This window comes from Maylandia zebra, linkage group LG3 (assembly GCF_041146795.1).
Source record: "Maylandia zebra isolate NMK-2024a linkage group LG3, Mzebra_GT3a, whole genome shotgun sequence".
Taxonomy (NCBI): domain Eukaryota; kingdom Metazoa; phylum Chordata; class Actinopteri; order Cichliformes; family Cichlidae; genus Maylandia; species Maylandia zebra.
The window spans coordinates 32,652,249-32,671,236 of record NC_135169.1 but is presented as its reverse complement, the minus strand read 5'-3'; the positions used below and the strand labels follow the sequence as shown (position 1 = coordinate 32,671,236).

General features: G+C 43.5%; 1 protein-coding gene and 4 non-coding genes across 6 annotated transcripts in view; 2 read left to right on the top strand and 3 right to left on the bottom strand.

Annotated features, from left to right (window-relative positions):
* The first annotated feature begins 2,031 nt into the window (after positions 1-2,031).
* trnak-cuu (transfer RNA lysine (anticodon CUU)) lies at positions 2,032-2,104 on the top strand. Its single transcript has one exon. It is a non-coding gene; the product is annotated as a tRNA-Lys (tRNA).
* Positions 2,105-2,564: 460 nt separating this feature from the next.
* On the bottom strand, positions 2,565-2,638 carry trnan-guu (transfer RNA asparagine (anticodon GUU)). The gene has a single exon. It is a non-coding gene; the product is annotated as a tRNA-Asn (tRNA).
* A 515-nt stretch (positions 2,639-3,153) lies between these two features.
* Positions 3,154-3,227, bottom strand: trnan-guu (transfer RNA asparagine (anticodon GUU)). Its single transcript has one exon. It is a non-coding gene; the product is annotated as a tRNA-Asn (tRNA).
* A 155-nt stretch (positions 3,228-3,382) lies between these two features.
* On the bottom strand, positions 3,383-3,455 carry trnak-cuu (transfer RNA lysine (anticodon CUU)). Its single transcript has one exon. It is a non-coding gene; the product is annotated as a tRNA-Lys (tRNA).
* A 3,732-nt stretch (positions 3,456-7,187) lies between these two features.
* The window catches only part of adisspb (adipose secreted signaling protein b), a 57,450-nt gene continuing 45,649 nt past the window's right edge, over positions 7,188-18,988 (top strand). The window contains exon 1 of one of the 2 annotated variants that reach the window (XM_004570720.5): positions 7,188-7,378. The gene's annotated coding sequence lies outside the window, so the exon portion shown is untranslated. Of the gene's footprint in view, positions 7,501-18,988 lie in introns of both variants that reach the window. The other variant, XM_004570719.5, reaches the window with a different exon arrangement.

Below are 18,988 nucleotides of genomic sequence, written 5' to 3'. Positions count from 1 at the left end.
GCAATTTTTGAACTGAAGTCTGTAAGAGTTTATAAACTCTCCCAAATAATCATTAAATGTTCTCATGTGTTCATCTATGGAGGCTTTTGATTCTCCAGCATCAATGAGAGCATTAATGTCATTTCGTTTTCTTGTCAGAACGCCAAGCTTCGCTCTGCGTTTTTTAATTAAATTAAAAAGCTCTCTTTCTTGTTCCTCCATTTTAACCAGAAAATTCGTTTTACAAGGTCCAAAAGATAATTGTTTAATACAAATGTTTCAAGTTGCAGCTCAGCATCTCGGTTGATCCAAACAAAGTTTCGCATTTACTCACGAACTTTGCGTCATTTTTTCAGTCCATTCTGCGAAGATCCAATCTTCCAAGTCCAATTCTTGCAAGTTTTCCCATCTTCCAAGTTGACATCCAAGCCAGTCAAAATGATTTTTTGACTTAAATGTCGCGGCCTTTTACTTTCCAAACACCAAAAAAGTCCAAGAAAAGGCCGTGGGTGGCAACGGGAGGTTTGTTTTAGAACGCACTTCTGACTCCATTGTTTAAAAATCATATGCCGTTTATTTCGTGAAAAAATACAAACAGAAATCAGCCAAATAACTTCTTAAAACTTAAAATTAAACGAAAGTTAACTTAATTTGCTTTAACAATTTCAAAAGTGGTCAAAAAATCTTTTTCTACCCCTCCCGTCTTCCCATCTGACATTTGGCAAACAAAAAACAAAAGCTCTTTACCACACCCATCCAGGGTGCTCTTAATCTCTTGATTAATGGGAGGGTCCATAACCTAATAAACCAATCACTTTCCAAAAGCTTCTCCAATAAAATTAATTACAAATTTACATAACAAAACCAGGTCAGAATATTCTTACACCTTTAAAGAAAAAACAAAAATGAATACAAATTGCATTTTATAAACATTCAACAAAAATGGCCACAACAGGGGACTATATCACTGTTATTGCCAGGTAATGCAGAATGCTACACAAACGTGCAGTGCAACTCTAATGACAATTATGTTGGTTATACCATGTTATAATCAACCATGTTATAACCAGGACGGTCGTTTGATGAACGCAGTCAACTGTTTTATCAAGGGTGATATGCATCTTTGGGGTGCTGTTGTTCGTCCGCAACTGCATACTTGCTGCCAAGTATGTGTGACCTACAAGTCACATATTTTAAACAATCAAGGCGGTATGGAGAGGAAGTACCAGAGCACCTCCATCTAGCCACCCGGTCCTCTCTCGACGCCCCTGCTTGGCTTTATTCAGTCTCTGTTGCACAATCGTTTACCCCACAACCAAAAAGACCGGAACACCCTCCCCCACTCCCCTGTCCAGTCTCGACACCTGTGGGTTGCGGGTTGTCAGTCTCTGTGGCGCAATCGGTTAGAGCGTTCGGCTGTTAACAACCAAAAAAGACCGGAATCACCTCCCCCAGTCCCCCGTCCAGTCTCGACACCTGTGGGTTGCACGTTGTCAGTCTCTGTGGCGCAATCGGTTAGCGTGTTTAGCTGTTAACCGAAAGGTTGGTGGTTCAAGCCCACCCAGGGACTATATCACTGTTATTGCCAGGTAATGCAGAATGCTGCACAAACGTGCAGTGCAACTCTTATGACAGTTATGTTGGTTATACCATGTTATAACCAAGCATGTTATAACCATGTTTTATCCAACCATGTTATAACAATCATGTTGCACAAACGTGCAATTGGGTATACCTCATGTAGAGGAGGTACCAGAACACCTACACCCAACCACTTTTAAATCTTTTTTGCGATATAAATTATATTTTAGTAATTGAGTTTTGCATTTTTCTATTTCCTTGGCTACTCCACTGCTCTGTCCGTTTTATGAAGGTTTGCCCTTTACTTAATATGAGCCGGTGTCCACCTATCCTTTGGTAAACTGGACCTGGGCTGTCATCACAAAAGATCACAGCAGTCTTCGCTGGATGTGAAGGTATGGGAAAGATTCAGAGGCTGATACTTAGGAACCAGACACTTCATTTGATCCAATCCCCGAAACTCAGGCAGTTGCCCGGCTAGCTCAGTCGGTAGAGCATGAGACTCTTAATCTCAGGGTCGTGGGTTCGAGCCCCACGTTGGGCGCGTGAAATTTTCTTTTTTCTTCTCCTACCATATTTGGAGAAGTAGTTCATAAGTGTTACTTAATTTAAAAGAAATAAATCCATTAGTTTGAATTTATTAAAACAGAAACATTTCAATATGTGTTTGTGAAATACCAAATCGTGTAGTGGTACAGTAAAAGTAAATTCTTACTATGTCTTTAAGCTGTGCTTCACACGTGGTTTAGATATGGATCCCAAAGGTTGATTCTGTTCATCTGTTTCTCCCACTGAAAACGCTATATGCAGATGAACAACATCAACCTTTTGTGATTTATTTACCTGAATGATTGAGTATGCATCAAGACGTTTGAATTCAAAATACATCTTAAGCCGTTACATGCAGAATACCTTTCCTTGTCTCAGTGTTTCTGATTCCAGCTCTCCCCCGTTGCATTACAAATATCTATAATCTTTTACAGTGAGGCTGGAATAATAGGAAACGTCCCTGGGTGGGCTCGAACCACCAACCTTTCGGTTAACAGCCGAACGCGCTAACCGATTGCGCCACAGAGACGACATGGTGCAGTGTTGATTGTTTCCCTTCCCCCCTTGTTGAGAGCACACACAGCAATACTGTGGCAAAGCTAGTGAAGCGCCACATATTGTCTCTGGCGCAATCGGTTTTCGCGTTCGGCTGCTAAATGAAAGGTTGGTGGTTCGAACCCACTCAGGGACGATGGCTGCTCCCTTTATTTGATGCTTTTTTGACAAGACAAGCAAAAACGGGAAAATAAAAATGGAGGAACTCCACAAGCGCTCAAGTGAGGGGGGTGGGCAGCAGCAGAAAGGGAAGGCAGGAGACTGCAGTTTCTCTGTAATTACCTTTCAAATTTAAAACTGGCAACTCACACTGGACAGTAAAAGCAGAAATATAGTATTTCTGTAATTTTAGAGTAATTTTCTATATTGTGAATAACGTTTTACAAGGGGGAAAGGGTGGGGGTCCAGAAATTACTGCAAAGGTTTGTAAAGTTGCATTAACCCAAAGACATGAAGAAAAAGAAAGAAAAAACAACAAAAAAAATTTGTCGTCCCTGGGTGGGCTCGAACCACCAACCTTTCGGTTAACAGCCGAACGCGCTAACCGATTGCGCCACAGAGACCACATGGAAAACATCAGGGAGTTACTAATTTTGAAAGTTACAAGGGGTAGTATATAGCTTTTTAAAAAAAAATTTTTTTTCAAACATGGAAGGCAGATCATGTGGTCACTGAAGAAAAGAAATTCAGGTGATGACACATGGGATTAAAAATGTTGCGCCCAACGTGGGGCTCGAACCCACGACCCTGAGATTAAGAGTCTCATGCTCTACCGACTGAGCTAGCCGGGCTAATGAATATCGACAGAGTAATAAGTAGACTAAGTATTATGAATTAACACATGGAAAGTGTGTTTAAAACTAGAGCCTCCTCGACATCTTTACATTTTAAAATAGTGAGCTCTGTTAAATTAAAACGCTGCCATTCCTTCCAATCACGCCCATCCAAGTTTCACTGTAGTTGCCCATGTGAACATTGAAGTCTTCCAGTAGAACAACAGTCACCAGATGAGGTGCTCTCCAGCACCCCACCCAGTTACAAGAAGGCTGGGTACTCCGAATTGTTGTTTGGCGCACAAGTACTAACAACAGTCAGGACCCATTTCCCAACCCGAAGGCGGAGGTAAGTGACCCTCTTGTCCACTTTTGAAATGCGCTGTTAAAAAAAAAGGGACCACTGTGATCCGTTAACATCTTTTGCAGTGACATCTCTGCTTTTAAGATCAGGCTTAAAACGTTCCTTTTTTGCTAAAGCATATAGTTAGGGCTGGATCAGGTGATCCTGAATCCTCCCTTAGTTATGCTGCAATAGACGTAGGCTGCCGGGGATTCCCATGATGCATTGAGTTTTCTCACTCACTATGTGTTAATAGACCTCTCTGCATTGAATCGTACCTGCTATTAATCTCTGTCTCTCTTCCACAGTGTGTCTTTATCCTGTTTGCCTTCTGCCATCTGCAGCGACCGGCTGCCCCTCCCTGAGCCTGCTTCTGCCGGAGGTTTCTTCCCGTTAAAAGGGAGTTTTTCCTTCCCACTGTCGCCAAAGTGCCTGCTCATAGGGGGTGAAATTATTGCTGGGTTTTTCTCTGTATCTATTATTGTAGGATCTACTGTTCAATATAAAGCGCCTTGAAGTGACTGTTGTTGTGATTCAACGCTATATAAATAAAATTTAATAGAATTGACATGTTTTCAAATCATATTTATCATTGTTGTTATCAGTGTTTTTCTTCTTCCTTGTCTGTTTTGATATAACGTGTAATGTTATGTAAGATGCAAAGTGCCTTAAGCCATGATTGTTTATTAAAGAATATGGTAAATGCTTTCAAATGCCTTTTTTATTAGTTTTTGACGTTTTCCACTAATCTGTTCTCAAATTTAAAATTTACTCGTGTGAAAGGTCAAATTTTAGTGTATCATGCCAATTTAACGTGACTGTAAAAGCTAGCTAAAACTGCAAGTTTACGGTGTCGTATCTACGTGGCAGCCTTCAGTCACCAGTTATTAACCTGACATTGTTCGCGGAGGAGGATTAATGCAAGGGTGCAGCATGGTAAAGAGTTCTAAACCACGTCTTTTGCGAAATGTCCGGGGACCACCACCGGCCAGAGGGCCACTTTGGATCCGCCCGGCCATGTCATAAATAAAAGCAGCATAATGTTATTGAATGACAAAGCAAATGACTGCACGTGCGCACCAAGGTTTAACTTGTTTACCACAGAAAGCGTGCAACATGTCATGATTCCTCTGTGCATCAGCTAAGCATGTTTTCTTTATGGTGTCCATTTTAAGTATCTGTAATCCTGTCTGAGCCTTTTAACGTCAGTCCAGTGACTAAATGGTCTTGGGAAGATGACCGTCTCTGATGCTCCACGTGAAGCATACAGGACCAATACAATGCAGTGAAATGAAGTAGTAGTGCTAATAAACTGGGGTTTTAGGACAGTGGGTCAGTACTACTAACTAACATTTGTTTGTTTGGTTTAATTCAATTCAATTCAATTCAATTCAATCTTTATTGGCAGACTACATGTCCATAAAAACAAGACAAGAAACACACACACACAACTCCCCCCCCCCCCCCCCCCCCCCCCCACACACACAACACAAGGTATACCATTAAATATATATATGTATATAAATAAGTATATAAAGCATTTGTAAAAATATAAAACCATAATATACATAAAACACAATTACTTAAAATAAATCAATAAATACACAAACACTTTAACCAGTGCTTTCTGAGACTGGATGAGTAACGGGAACCACTCACTGTCGGATCTGTAAGTGCTAAAATTATACTGTTACTCGAACCATCCAGTCGTTCTCTAAAACTGAACATTAATTTTCTTAAAAGTGCTTTAAAAGTCCAGACACCCACAGCTACAAACATCTGACTGGCACTACCACTTCTAGGTATCCTGCAAAGGATTCTCATCGCATCATTATATGCAACATGCAGCTTCTGCATGCTACATTGTTTGTAGGATGACCACAAGGGGGCAGTATATAGCGGTGTGCAATACGCTTTAAACAAAGCCACTTTAACTGGAAGTGAACAAAAGCTGAATTTGCGTGCAATAGTATTTGCCTGCACATAGAGCTTACATCGTTGTCTGTATATGTCATCATCATCATTCATTTGCTCAGTAATAAAGTGACCGAGGTATTTCACCTTTTTATGAACTTCAAGAGTTTTTTGTGCCAGTTTAAACAAAGGGAAATTTAGCTGTTTATCCTGCTTGGTTCTACATATCAAAACAGCACTTTTAGCAGCATTGTACTCAATGTCATATTGCACACCATATTCAGTACAGACATTAAGAAGATCCTGTAACCCAGCACTGCTTGGACTAAAAACAACCAGGTCATCTGCATACATAAGATGATTTATCAGTGCTTCACCTAATATACACCCAGTGTTACAGGCTCTCAGCTGTATGGACAAATCATCGACATATAAATTAAATAAAATTGGAGACAAAATCCCACCCTGTCTGACACCATTGCTGACACCAAAGGGGGCAGAAATACTGCTTCCCCATTTAACCTGCATGTTCTGATGAGCGTACCAGTAAGAGAGAATCCTCACGATGTATTGAGGAACTCCCCGTGTCTTCAATTTATCAAAAAGTTTTCTGTGGTTCACTCGATCAAAAGCCTTAGAGGCATCAATGAAACACATGAGGACAGATGAATTTTTAGCCCTATACAACCTGACTATTTCCTTGAGTGCATATATGCACATGTCAGTGCCGTGCTTTGGTTTAAAGCCAAACTGATTATCCAGAGAAGAGATGAACACACTAACTCTATCAAACAGGATTCTTTCTAACACCTTAGATAAAATACTGGCTAGTGCAATCGGCCTGTAATTATCCAAACAGCTCACTTTTGCAGCTTTGTCTTTCATAACTGGTACCAGTAAAATACACAGCATTGAGTCTGGTAATATGCCATGAATCATAAACCCAGTGAAACAGAGTGCTAAAAGAGGAGCTAGCCTTAAACTAGCATGTTTTAAATGTTCTGCAGTGATGTGATCCAAACCAGAGGATTTATTATCAGACAACCTATGAATGGCTTCATATACTTCATGTGTCCTTACACTTATTGTGTCATTACTCATGTCAAGATTGTCCTCATATGGATCACTTTTTATACAGTTAAACAACGCACTGTAATGCTGTCTCCATAATGCTGCAATGTTATCTGCCCCAGAAACACCTTCAACAGTTGATGGTAGAGATGGTTTACAGTTATTAAGAGCTTTCACCTCTTTCCAAAAATCTGCCATATTATTACACAAAAATAGTTTAAGTTTGGCCGGCAGCTGTGATGTTTGAAGACATATCTTTTAATAAAACTAAGTTAAAGCAAGCGATGTAATGTGTATCTGCAATAAAAACACATCTTCAGAGTCAGGGACAGAACTTCATTTAGAGTTTGCCCATGCGCAGAAAGCACTGCCAGATGGCGCTATCTGCTACAGTAAACCCCGAGGATGAAAGAGGAGACTGGGAGTGTTTTACAGCCAGCTTTGACTGTCACTCTTTTGCAGCACATAGAGTAGAGAGGAACGTTTCTGCTTTTGCACCACCGCCTTTTTCGCTTTTGTAAAATATAGACTTGGAAGCGCAACACCCGCAGCCGCACCACGTGACCAAATGCGGAAATCATCCGACTGAGGAAAGTAGAACCGGAGGCGAGAGGTGAGGGTTTGGTGCCCGCCTGATTTTCAGAGAGGCTTTTGCTGCTGCTGCTACGTGTTTCGGAGAAGGTTTCCACTTAACCCCACGGTTAAATGTACGACTTCCGTATGGTGTGAGTAAAGGTAAGCAACAAGGAAGCAAAACAAAAGAAAGCCCCGACCGTTTGTGAAACGCGGTAACTTTTTAAGAGGAACGCAACAAACCACCTGGCTGGTTGGCTGGATGAGAAGGGAGTCTTTGTGTAGACAGATGTGCAATTGTAGTAATTGTCGATGCTGCACGCTTTACTCACTGTGACGACTGTGTGATAATTCTAGTGTTACTACAAAGAAGTGGACCAGAGAAACTAACAGAGCCCTTTATTTGTGACCTCACCTTTGCACATTTAGCTCCTAATGCTTCATGTTTTGTGTAAAAGTCATTCTTGCTTTTTCTCCCACTTGTACTTTCTTTGTTGCTCTGCAGAAAAAGCTCGGGGAAAAACCAGCATGGCTGTGGCTGAATTTGGGTGTAAGAGTTTTAATGGTCTGCATTTAAAGCTGTATTCATAAAGCAACATAAAATTCATCAGCACAAATTTAGATGCAAGTGGTGCCTTTAAAAGCGATTAAATGAGACTTGACAGAGTCTTTGAAAGCTTCTGAGTTAAAAAAAAAAAAAGAGTAGTCCTTTGAATAACTCGTACAAACACATAAAAGCTTAAGAAAATATCACTCACTGCCAGCTAAGCTGTCTCATATTTCAAATACCAATGTGGATTTGGCAAAAACAAAACCAGTACCTAGATGTTCCCTAAATCAAGCGTACATTCACTTCATAATTCATGCATCAGTGTAATTTTGTGCTGTGGTGGCTTCCACGTGCAGCAAAAAGTGTGAGAGAGGTCCACAACTTCGGTCACGTAATAGTGTAGTCAGGACATGCTAACTATAAATATGTTATGGTTCCCGTTGCTGCCAGTTTGTTCCTGTTTTACAGGGAGCAAATCACCTCCTTAAAATAACAAGTACCTGTTGCTGCTCTCTGTGGCATCTGCAGTTTTAATTTATGGGCCGTGGTGCAGAGCTGTGACAGCATTGACGGTGACAAAGCCTGGCTGGGCTTAGTGGTTTAAATGAGGGGTCATGCATATAAATGAGGTTTGCCCTTTGAAGAAACAAGGCCTTGCAATTTCACAGGTTGAGTCAGTGTGGAAATACAGCAGCAGGTGATGAGCCACAAAATTAAAACTGCTGAAGCAAATGGCATTGATTTATGTTATTGCAAGACAGTCTTTTGCAGGGAAAGTCTGGGGTTCATATGGATGTTACTTAATACCTACTAGGGCTGTGCGATATGACCAAAATCTCATATCCCGATATTAAGACATCTATGGTACGATATAAATCACAAAAATCTAACATTTTCTGTAAATTCTGTGAATCTCGGGCAGCTCGACTTGCGTGAAGTGTTTCCAGCTGCGCGTCATGTACCTGGAGTCGACTGTTTTAACTGATGCATGAAACTATACATTTTTAGACATAAGTTGTAATGGCTGCTGTTTTCTTTGTGAGTATTTATTACATGGCGTGCTGCGGGGAAAGGCCTGTTCTAACGTTTGAGTCTAAGTGTAACATTTCCAGCTCTTCAAAAATCACAGACGCTCAGAAAGATTGGCTTTTCACGATTTATTCCTGCAGAAGACATAAAACACACTCAACAGGTGTCTTCTGATGGTACAGCAATTGTAGCTCCCTCACAGTGCAAACGCGCGCTGTCTTAACAGACTTACAATTAACCTTTTAATAAAGAAAAGGTGGAAAGTAATAATTTCTCTCATTTTACACTCTGTCATACTGAGCTTGTATACAAAAGAAATCTTATGACTAATAAAATACATTTCACAATCGTATAAAACAGAATAACAGGATAACATAAGTATCACCAACTAAACATTTCCCTCTAGTGGTCAAATTAACAATAGCGCATTACATCTTCACTTGCTTGTGCTTTACAGACAAAATGGCTGTTAACAAGCTCACGTACCTGCAGAAGACATAAAACACTCAACAGGTGTCTTCTGATGGTACAGCAATTGTAGCTCCTACAATGTAAAACAACATCACAAAAAGCACAGAAAAACGGTACATCCAAACACATTTCCTGCTATGCGCAGCAACCACTAGGGGGCTGACAAAGACTAACTGCCAAAGAGCATAAATACGGCAGAAACACTATTTAACAGCAACCCGCCTTTGTTTCAGTTACACAGAAACTTTCTAACATCAATATGAACCTATATACATCGACATGTACAACTTATGTAACAACATTCACACCAGAAACCATAAAAATGCCAGAGCCTTTCATTACAGGACTTACCCTCACAGTGCAAACGCGCGCTGTGAGAAGCGGAAGCCTTAGCAGCTTCTAAACGTTAGAGTGAGATCCGGTTTCTGGGTTTTCAAAATAAAATACAATAAAAAAAATGATAAAATTCACACTTAAAATGATAATTAAGAACAGGTAAGTGCATGTTTTTCATATGTATTTTTAACTCCGTTACACTCACCCCCACTGAATTTTATCAAATTTGAGCCTCAGGTACCCACACTAGTATGCACCAACCAGCCAGAGGTCAAAAATCACAGACACCAACTAAACGTATCCCTAAGGATGAAGTGGGATGGGAGCAGCGCCAAACTCCCAACCCAGCAACTGGCAGCAGGGTGCCCGAAATACACCCTACTAATAACCCCTTACAAGGTGTGTACCATGGCTCAACAGAAAGGAAAAAAAAAACAAAAGCAAAAATGTAGAGTACATAACAGCAAGTACAAATCCCATCATTCAGGTAGGCATATAAACAGAACATTTAGTTAGAGAAGGATGGGATCAAGGACTTGCAAACTGACTTCACATCAAACCTGTCACGAACCACGACTTGATTTGACATTGTCTGGATCAGTCTATTCACAGGTTTGACAAGTCGCCCAAGTCTGGTTCTGATCTGGGAACCATTCCCGGTTTGGCTATAGTCAACCACTGGGGACTGAGCAGCAATGGCAGGAGCAACTACATCCACCACTACGTCAGGTGTAGTAGAGCATACTTGTACACCCTCCCCACAGCTCGTAGCAATATTGACCTCCTGGGACGCCATGCTAGAACCGGTTTGGTCAAAGTCCACTTCAACAGACAAGGCCGATGCGGCTGGCAAGACTGAATCCACGCTTGAAACATCAGTAACATCTCCCTGAGACCGGCTGGACTCCGTCAACTGCGACACCCATGCAACTGTCCTCTCTCCAGGGTCCAAAGGTTCAGAGATAACCTCCGGGTCAGCTGTCCCACCCATGGCATTGGGTGAGCGGTTACCATGAGCACCAACACAGCTCACAGCAGGGGCATTCAAATCCCCCTCCCCAGACGCAGCCCCATCATCATCTTCAGGCGCCGTGTTTACATCCCACGTAGAGGAGACGTGATCCGAGGTTCCAGCATCATCCTCCAGGGGCAGGAAATTCGCCACCAACAGCAGATTCCGGTGGACCACTCTCTCTCGTCCGAAAACAGAATCACAGATCTTGAAAGTGTGAGTATCGTGGTTCACATCGATCACGGTGTAGACCGTTGACTCCCACCGATCAGCAACCTTCTTCTTTCCCCTCTCTTTCCTGTTAGCAACCAGGACTCTGTCACCAACCTCAATCCTGGAACCCTTCACTCTCCTGTTATAGAGTTGCGAGTGACGACGCTTCTCCTGCGTAGCTCGGGCACGTGCAATGACCATTGCTTCCTTCACATCTTCCCTGAGGGAAACCACATACCTGTCATAACAGGTAACAGCTGGATCGCTCAGGACAGAGCGGAACAGAATGTCAACAGGCAACCGGGGCGTGCGACCAAACATTAGGTAAAAGGGTGCAAATCCAGTTGTCTCATGTGCGGTGCAGTTGTACATGAACGTCAGAGTCTGTAGGCGACGTGGCCAGTCCACTTTCGAGTCTGGTGGTAGGGCACGAATCATTCCACCCAGAGTCCGGATGAAGCGCTCCACACTGCCGTTCCCCATCGGGTGGTAAGGTGTCGTGTGTGTCTTCTTCACACCAGAGACTCTGAGGAGCTCACTTATCAATTGGCTCTCAAAATTAGCACCCTGGTCGCTGTGTATCCTTTCCGGAAACCCGAATACACAGAAGTACCTGTCCCAGAGAAGCCTTGCAACCTGTTTAGCCGACTGGTCCTTGCATGGGAAGGCCTGCGCCCAGCCAGTGAAGTGGTCTGTGATGACCAAGACGTCGACGGACGTGTGTGAGGCCTCAGCCGACCAAAAGTCGATGCAGACCAACTCCAACGGTCTGGACGAGGACACGCTGACCAAAGGAGCACGCCCCTCTGGTTCGATAGTCTTACTGACTACACAGCGCTGGCATCCCCGTACATGGTCTCTCACATCACGCCCAAGGTTCAACCAGAAAAATCTCTTTCTAGCCAGGTCTAAACTCCTGAACTGGCCCTGGTGACCGGCATCATCATGGATCCCTCGGAGGACCTCAGCCTTCAACGAGTCGGGAACCACGAACTGCTGTCGTCTGTTACCTGATATCTGGTCTCTGGAGACTCTGTACAACATGCCGTTGTTGAGGACCAGCTTCTCCCAGTGGCTCAGGTATCTTTTAACAAGGACTGGGTCCCCTACCCGCTCTCTCCTCGAGGGTCTCCTGTGTCTCTCAACGTAGAAGACGACGCGGGAAAGCACTGCATCCTGCAGCTGTGCGTCCCTAAGTTCTCTCTCTGAATGGGCAGGTAAGGCCTCCAGACCGGGGGACACCATCTGTGGCAGGTGATGTAAAGCCTCTATTGCTCTCCCTCTTGGGCCGACATCCCACTCGACATGTGACTGCAAAACAGCTGTGACAGCATCTTCAGCCAGAACCAAGGGATGCAGACTCTGCGTGCCTTGGGACATGATGGAAGCTCCACCACCGGATCCACCATTCACCTTGCAGTCGGTGGACCACCGAAACGCCCCCTGGATTGATGCATGTGAAACATCTTTTGCCTCATTAAGGAAGTCTGCACATCTCTCAGCCAGCAGTCTGTCACTTACATTATCCTTCACAAAAGGCAATCGGCTCAGGGCATCTGCCACAACGTTCTGACGGCCTGGGACATATTTAATGTCAAAGTCATAGCTTGCAAGTTTAGCCACCCAGCGTTGTTCACAACAGTCCAGCTTTGGCTTGGTTAAAATGTGGGTCAAGGGGTTGTTATCAGTCCAGACGGTGAACTTGTGACCTTTGAGCCAATGACTGAACTTGTCGCAGACCGACCACTTTAACGCCAGAAACTCCAACCTGTGTGCTGGATAGTTTCTTTGAGACTGAGACAGGGATTTGCTGGCAAAAGCAATCTGTCTGGGCTTAGTTCCACCGTCCTGGATTTGAGCCAACACTGCTCCAATGCCATCCAGTGATGCGTCTGTCGAAAGCAAGAAGGGGCGAGAGAAGTCTGGGTGAGCCAAAACGACTGTATTTAACATCAAGCTCTTGAGCTTCTCAAAAGCCTCCTCTTCTCTGGATGTCCAATCCGAAGCACTCAACTTCCTGCATGGCCGCCTCACCTTAGTTGTTCCCTTGCCCTTCTTCACAGCGCCTCTCAGGAGCTCAAACAGAGGTCTGGCAACAGCAGAGTACATGGGGACAAAGTGTTGGTAGTAATTAATCATCCCCAAAAATGATCTGACTTTTCGTTGGGAAGGAGTCACTCCATCAGTGTCCATGAGGTCCACGCTCCTCATGTTCGCGATAACTTCGACTTTGGATGGGTCTGTTGATACTCCATTTTGATCGATGATGTGACCGAGGAACTTCACGGATTTCCTCAGGAAGAAGCACTTTCTGGGGGCCAGCTTCAAGTTATGCCCGCGCAGCCTCTCAAACACCATTTCCAGGCGCTGCAAGGCAGTGTCCTCGTCTGGAGCAAACACCAGGAGATCGTCCAGGTAACACAACAGGCTCAAATAATTCTGGTCACCAAAGATGCTGGTCATCATGCGCATGAAGCTCGCAGGGCTGTTGCACAGTCCCTGCGGCAGCCGATTATACTCATATAGACCCATGGGCGTGGTGAAGGCAGAATATTTCCTGTCATCTTCATGCAGCATCATGTTGTAGAAGCCAGATGTCAAGTCCATGGTACTGAACAGGCTGTTTCCCCCCAAAGCAGCCAGACAATCTGCTTGATGTGGAAGAGGATGGGCATCCTTCAGGGTTCTCTTGTTGAGCCACCGGAAATCGTTGCAAATGCGTAGATCGCCATTCTTCTTCCACACGAGCACCAATGGTGATGCATACTCACTGGTCGATTTCCTGATGATGTCCCTCTCCTCCATCTCAGTCAACACTTGTCTCAGCTTCTGGTACTGGCTTGGGGGTACACGCCTGTAGGGAAGTCTGAAAGGTCTGTTATCTGAGAGGCGGATGCGATGCACAAAGTTTTTGGCTTCCCCACAGTCGAGATGATGGCGGGAAAAGACATCCTCGTACTGCAAAACCAGGTCAGCCATCCTCTCTTTACACTGTCCCGATGTCTCACAGGACTCTATGTCAACATCACCAAGCCCAACAAGTTTGAGTTTCTCCGTCATGGAGGTGGGCGTGACTTGTGGCGACATGGCCGACTGATGGCTGCTAGCCAGAGTTGTCTCCTGGAGCGCTGAAGCATCAAAGTCCTCAAGCGCCACACAGGAGTACACATCTGCTAGTTTGGCGTTACGTCGCAGATGTACAGGCTGCTCAGACACATTGATCAGTTTCAATGGGACCCATCTATCACCCCACAAGGGAGTAACCAATCTAGCAACCAAAATCCCTCTGGGTGCTGAGCGGGATGACGAGGGCTCTGTCATCACTGTACTGCCAGGGGAGACATTGATGTTCTTTGGTAGTTTTCCCCATACCAGATATTCGCGACCCGGTTCAAGGGACACAGCTGAGTTACACCTAACCGTGCCCACTTTGTCCGGGACGTCCGAATCTTTCCACGGGGTCAAACCAGAAAGCATAGACAGAAAGTTTTCAGTCTCAAGGTTGGTCTTAGAGCAATTACTGGAGACCGTGTTCCAGTAGGGCTCACAACGTTTAAACTGGTGTAATATGTGCTTAATGACGTTCGTCCCCAGTATCAGGTGATCAAGCTGCCCTTGAACCACCAGGATGGGAACTATCATTTTGCAGCCATACACCTCCATCTCCACATTGAGGGCATACTTAGGCTTCACACGTAGTCCTCCACACCCAACTAGAGTCACATCCACTTTGATAACGTCTTGATCAGATATCAGTCCAGACTCACGCAGCGTCACCTCGGCTGCTTCATTCATGCTGCAGGCCATGGATCCACTGTCCAGCATACCACCCATTTTCAAAAGCCCACCGAAAGTGACCGGAGTGTAGAAAAGACTGTCACTATTGCCGACTTTGTGAACGTTTTGAAAAATAACTTCAGAATCTTTGCATTTTTGTCTTGCCTCTTCATACACTGACTCCGCATCACAGGTATCGACAGTTTGGGAGTTTCCTGTAAGACCTGCACTGCCTCCCACCGAATACAGGTCGGCTAGTTTCCCTCCGGCTGGACCTGGGTAGACGTAATAGCCGGGCAGGACAACCGAACGTGGCCAGGAGCAAAGCATGAAAAGCACAGTTTATCAGATAGGCAGTGTGATGCTGTGGTATGTCTTGGATCACTGCAGACTCTGCAGGCATCCTCCCTCCTCCGTCTATTTCGCGAGAACTGATTAAACGCCCCTCTCCTTGGTGTCTGAGTGTTGTGGTGCTGCATTCTCTCCATCATGGCCTGAAACATATCCACCATCTGACCCATGAGCCTTTCCTCTGACTGTTGAAGATTTTGACTCACCGCAGTCAAAGGGGAGAAACTCGGACTTTCGATAAGGGGCTCTCGTGTTGCAGCGGTGGAGGGGAACGAGTCCACCAACCCCTGAAAACCTGAGGATGGGGGCGAGAAGCTTCGGGAGCATCCCTCCGGCACAGCAGCTGCAGGTGAGGCGTTCGGGTGCACGGCGGTGATCGTAGAATTACAGCCCTTCAACGGTGCAGCACCGCTGGCTCTACCATTAGCTCTCACCTCCCTTTGATAATCATCAATCCTTTGTTGTACGTCTCGAGCAGTCCACTCATGGACAGGCTTGCACTTGAAGACATAAGACAACTCGGGGTCAGGACAATGTTTCACAAACATACATGCTACTTCATGGGTTAAAGGGGTCGCTGTCTGCCCCTGTCTGCGTAGCCCCTCTATGGCTAGTTCAGCAGCCTTGTTCAGTCTTATCCAATAATCTACTGGGTTTTCACCTCTGGTAGGGAGTGTTGCATAGAAGTCAGCAAGAGGGAGGCACGACGAAGAATCACTGAAATAATGGCGAAGGACACCAAAGATCAGATCAGGTTTCTGTTTAACATCAAGACCTGGGTCACTACGAAGAGCCACTCTGACCACATCTCTGGCCTTCCCCATTAAGTGGCTAATAATTTCATCAGCCTGGCCATGAATGGGGACCTCTTGCTTCCATAGATAGGTTGTTGCCATGTCAATCCAGTCCTGAACCGAACATCTGTCTGTGCCATCACCCCTAAAAACTTGAAGCTCCCTATTGGGCTTAACATGGACAGTTACATGCGGTACATCTCGAGCGGTACTGTTACATTGCTCAGTTTGAGTCTTAGAGTCACCAGTCAGATTCACAACGCCAGCTGACAACAGTTTAGTAACAATGGATTCACCTATCTGGGCTCCTATTTGCTCAACCATGTCAGTAAAACTGTGTACAGCATCACTGTCTCTAATTGGAGTGGAAACCTGGGGCTTATCACCCATACCCCTACCGATGGGAATAAAACTCGGGCTTTGGCCTAGCCCAGTGTCACTGCTCACAGGACCAAACTGTGTGACATTACTGGCGTCAACTGCATGAACTAGTCCGGCACCTCTACCCTTATGTAGTACTGGAGTGACAAATTTATCCATCGTCAAGTCACACACTTAAGATGATAACTGCATGTGCACCCCGTTAGGGAGAGAAAAAATAAAATAAAATAAAATAAAATAGGTAGATAAAAATAAGAAAAATAACAGTATAATAGCAGCAAAACGAGGGAAAGAAAAAAAATTATAATAATAATGTCCAAATAATTTGAACGTATAACCACACGTTGTATATCAAAACACAGACACTTTCACCCTTGTCTTATTCCAATCACATCCCTCACCTTTTTGTTTGTTTTTGGGTTGTTTTTTTTTGTCTAAACTCACTTGGTTACAACAACCCACATTCAACTTGTGAACAGCAGGGGAGCAGAACAGCAGCCACGGCGATGAGCATCAAGCTGATCTGAAGATCCGAATGGTCACGGCACCAGTGTAACACTTCCAGCTCTTCAAAAATCACAGACGCTCAGAAAGATTGGCTTTTCACGATTTATTCCTGCAGAAGACATAAAACACACTCAACAGGTGTCTTCTGATGGTACAGCAATTGTAGCTCCCTCACAGTGCAAACGCGCGCTGTCTTAACAGACTTACAATTAACCTTTTAATAAAGAAAAGGTGGAAAGTAATAATTTCTCTCATTTTACACTCTGTCATACTGAGCTTGTATACAAAAGAAATCTTATGACTAATAAAATACATTTCACAATCGTATAAAACAGAATAACAGGATAACATAAGTATCACCAACTAAACATTTCCCTCTAGTGGTCAAATTAACAATAGCGCATTACATCTTCACTTGCTTGTGCTTTACAGACAAAATGGCTGTTAACAAGCTCACGTACCTGCAGAAGACATAAAACACTCAACAGGTGTCTTCTGATGGTACAGCAATTGTAGCTCCTACAATGTAAAACAACATCACAAAAAGCACAGAAAAACGGTACATCCAAACACATTTCCTGCTATGCGCAGCAACCACTAGGGGGCTGACAAAGACTAACTGCCAAAGAGCATAAATACGGCAGAAACACTATTTAACAGCAACCCGCCTTTGTTTCAGTTACACAGAAACTTTCTAACATCAATATGAACCTATATACATCGACATGTACAACTTATGTAACAACATTCACACCAGAAACCATAAAAATGCCAGAGCCTTTCATTACAGGACTTACCCTCACAGTGCAAACGCGCGCTGTGAGAAGCGGAAGCCTTAGCAGCTTCTAAACGTTAGAGTGAGATCCGGTTTCTGGGTTTTCAAAATAAAATACAATAAAAAAAATGATAAAATTCACACTTAAAATGATAATTAAGAACAGGTAAGTGCATGTTTTTCATATGTATTTTTAACTCCGTTACATAAGGTTTATTTTTTAGCACCTGACGGCTCTTTTTTGCTTCTCATCCGTAAACACTGCATCTTTCACATGATTCAGTTTATTTTGAAAAGTCTCAACAGGATCTTGAGCTTTATTGTGAAAGGCTTATGTGGAACAAGCGGACACGCGGTGGTTTTACCGTCGTTGTTGCTAACGACAACGCATAAAAACAAACGCTTGTCTGTTTGTAGTGTGGTTATATTAAATGTAAGAGAAAGAGGGAATGTTAAGAAATTAATATAGCCACTACAGTGACCATCAAAATAATGAAAAAATATTGCCGTAAACAGTTTATTTTGCGACACCACGAAACAAACAATAGCGTAAAATGAAACGATAGACATCGTTATATCGAACAGCCCTAACACCTACCTAAACATTGCTGTAGACCACCCACATGTTTACTGCTGCGAATATTGTCAGTATTTAGTAACTTTGTGTAATTAACAGTGACATTTGTTTTCTTAGCCCCACCTGCCATGAATGCGTGACATTGTATAGCATTGCATTGTCCTACTTGCCTTGCTTAGAAACACATTCATAAAGAATCCAGTACCCCCAAGTTTTAAGCAAATAGCAGTAACTCTTTAGTAGCTCTCTTTGAAATCCCAGCGTATTGCAGAAGAAAAAGATCATGTAATTTATTGCAACCTGGGATCTGTTTTTGCAGGTTTTAACAAAATGACTGTGAGCATAACAAAATTATATACTAGTCAAATTAAAACTTGTGAACTTTGTGACTGCATAACAGTGAAGTGAAACAGTGCAAGGAATGCAGTATTAGTCATATGGTCTGACAGGTTGTGACCAAGCCAACAGTTTAGCCACATATCTGAAACTTGTCACAGCAGGATGTCCTCAATAATAATAAACAGTAATAAAAAAATAATAATAATAAACAGGATGTCCTTAATAAACAACAGTCTTACAGCAGGTTAAAGAATAATCTGACCATTCACATTTTTTTCCCTGTGCTTTGTTTAAAACCTGCCCAGTTGTGTTCCACCACAACAAAAACACAAGTATAAACCTAGAATAAGCTATATGTTGTGGTATTTTACGTGACACAGATCACCCAACACATCCATGTAAACACTTTTTAACCTTGTAAAATTTTGTGTATCTATCCAATCATATATACCTAATGTGTCACCACCCTGATTCTACAGCTCAAAGTGTGCACATTTGAATCCCATCAGTGGCTTTCTAATCTTAGCGACCCATTTAG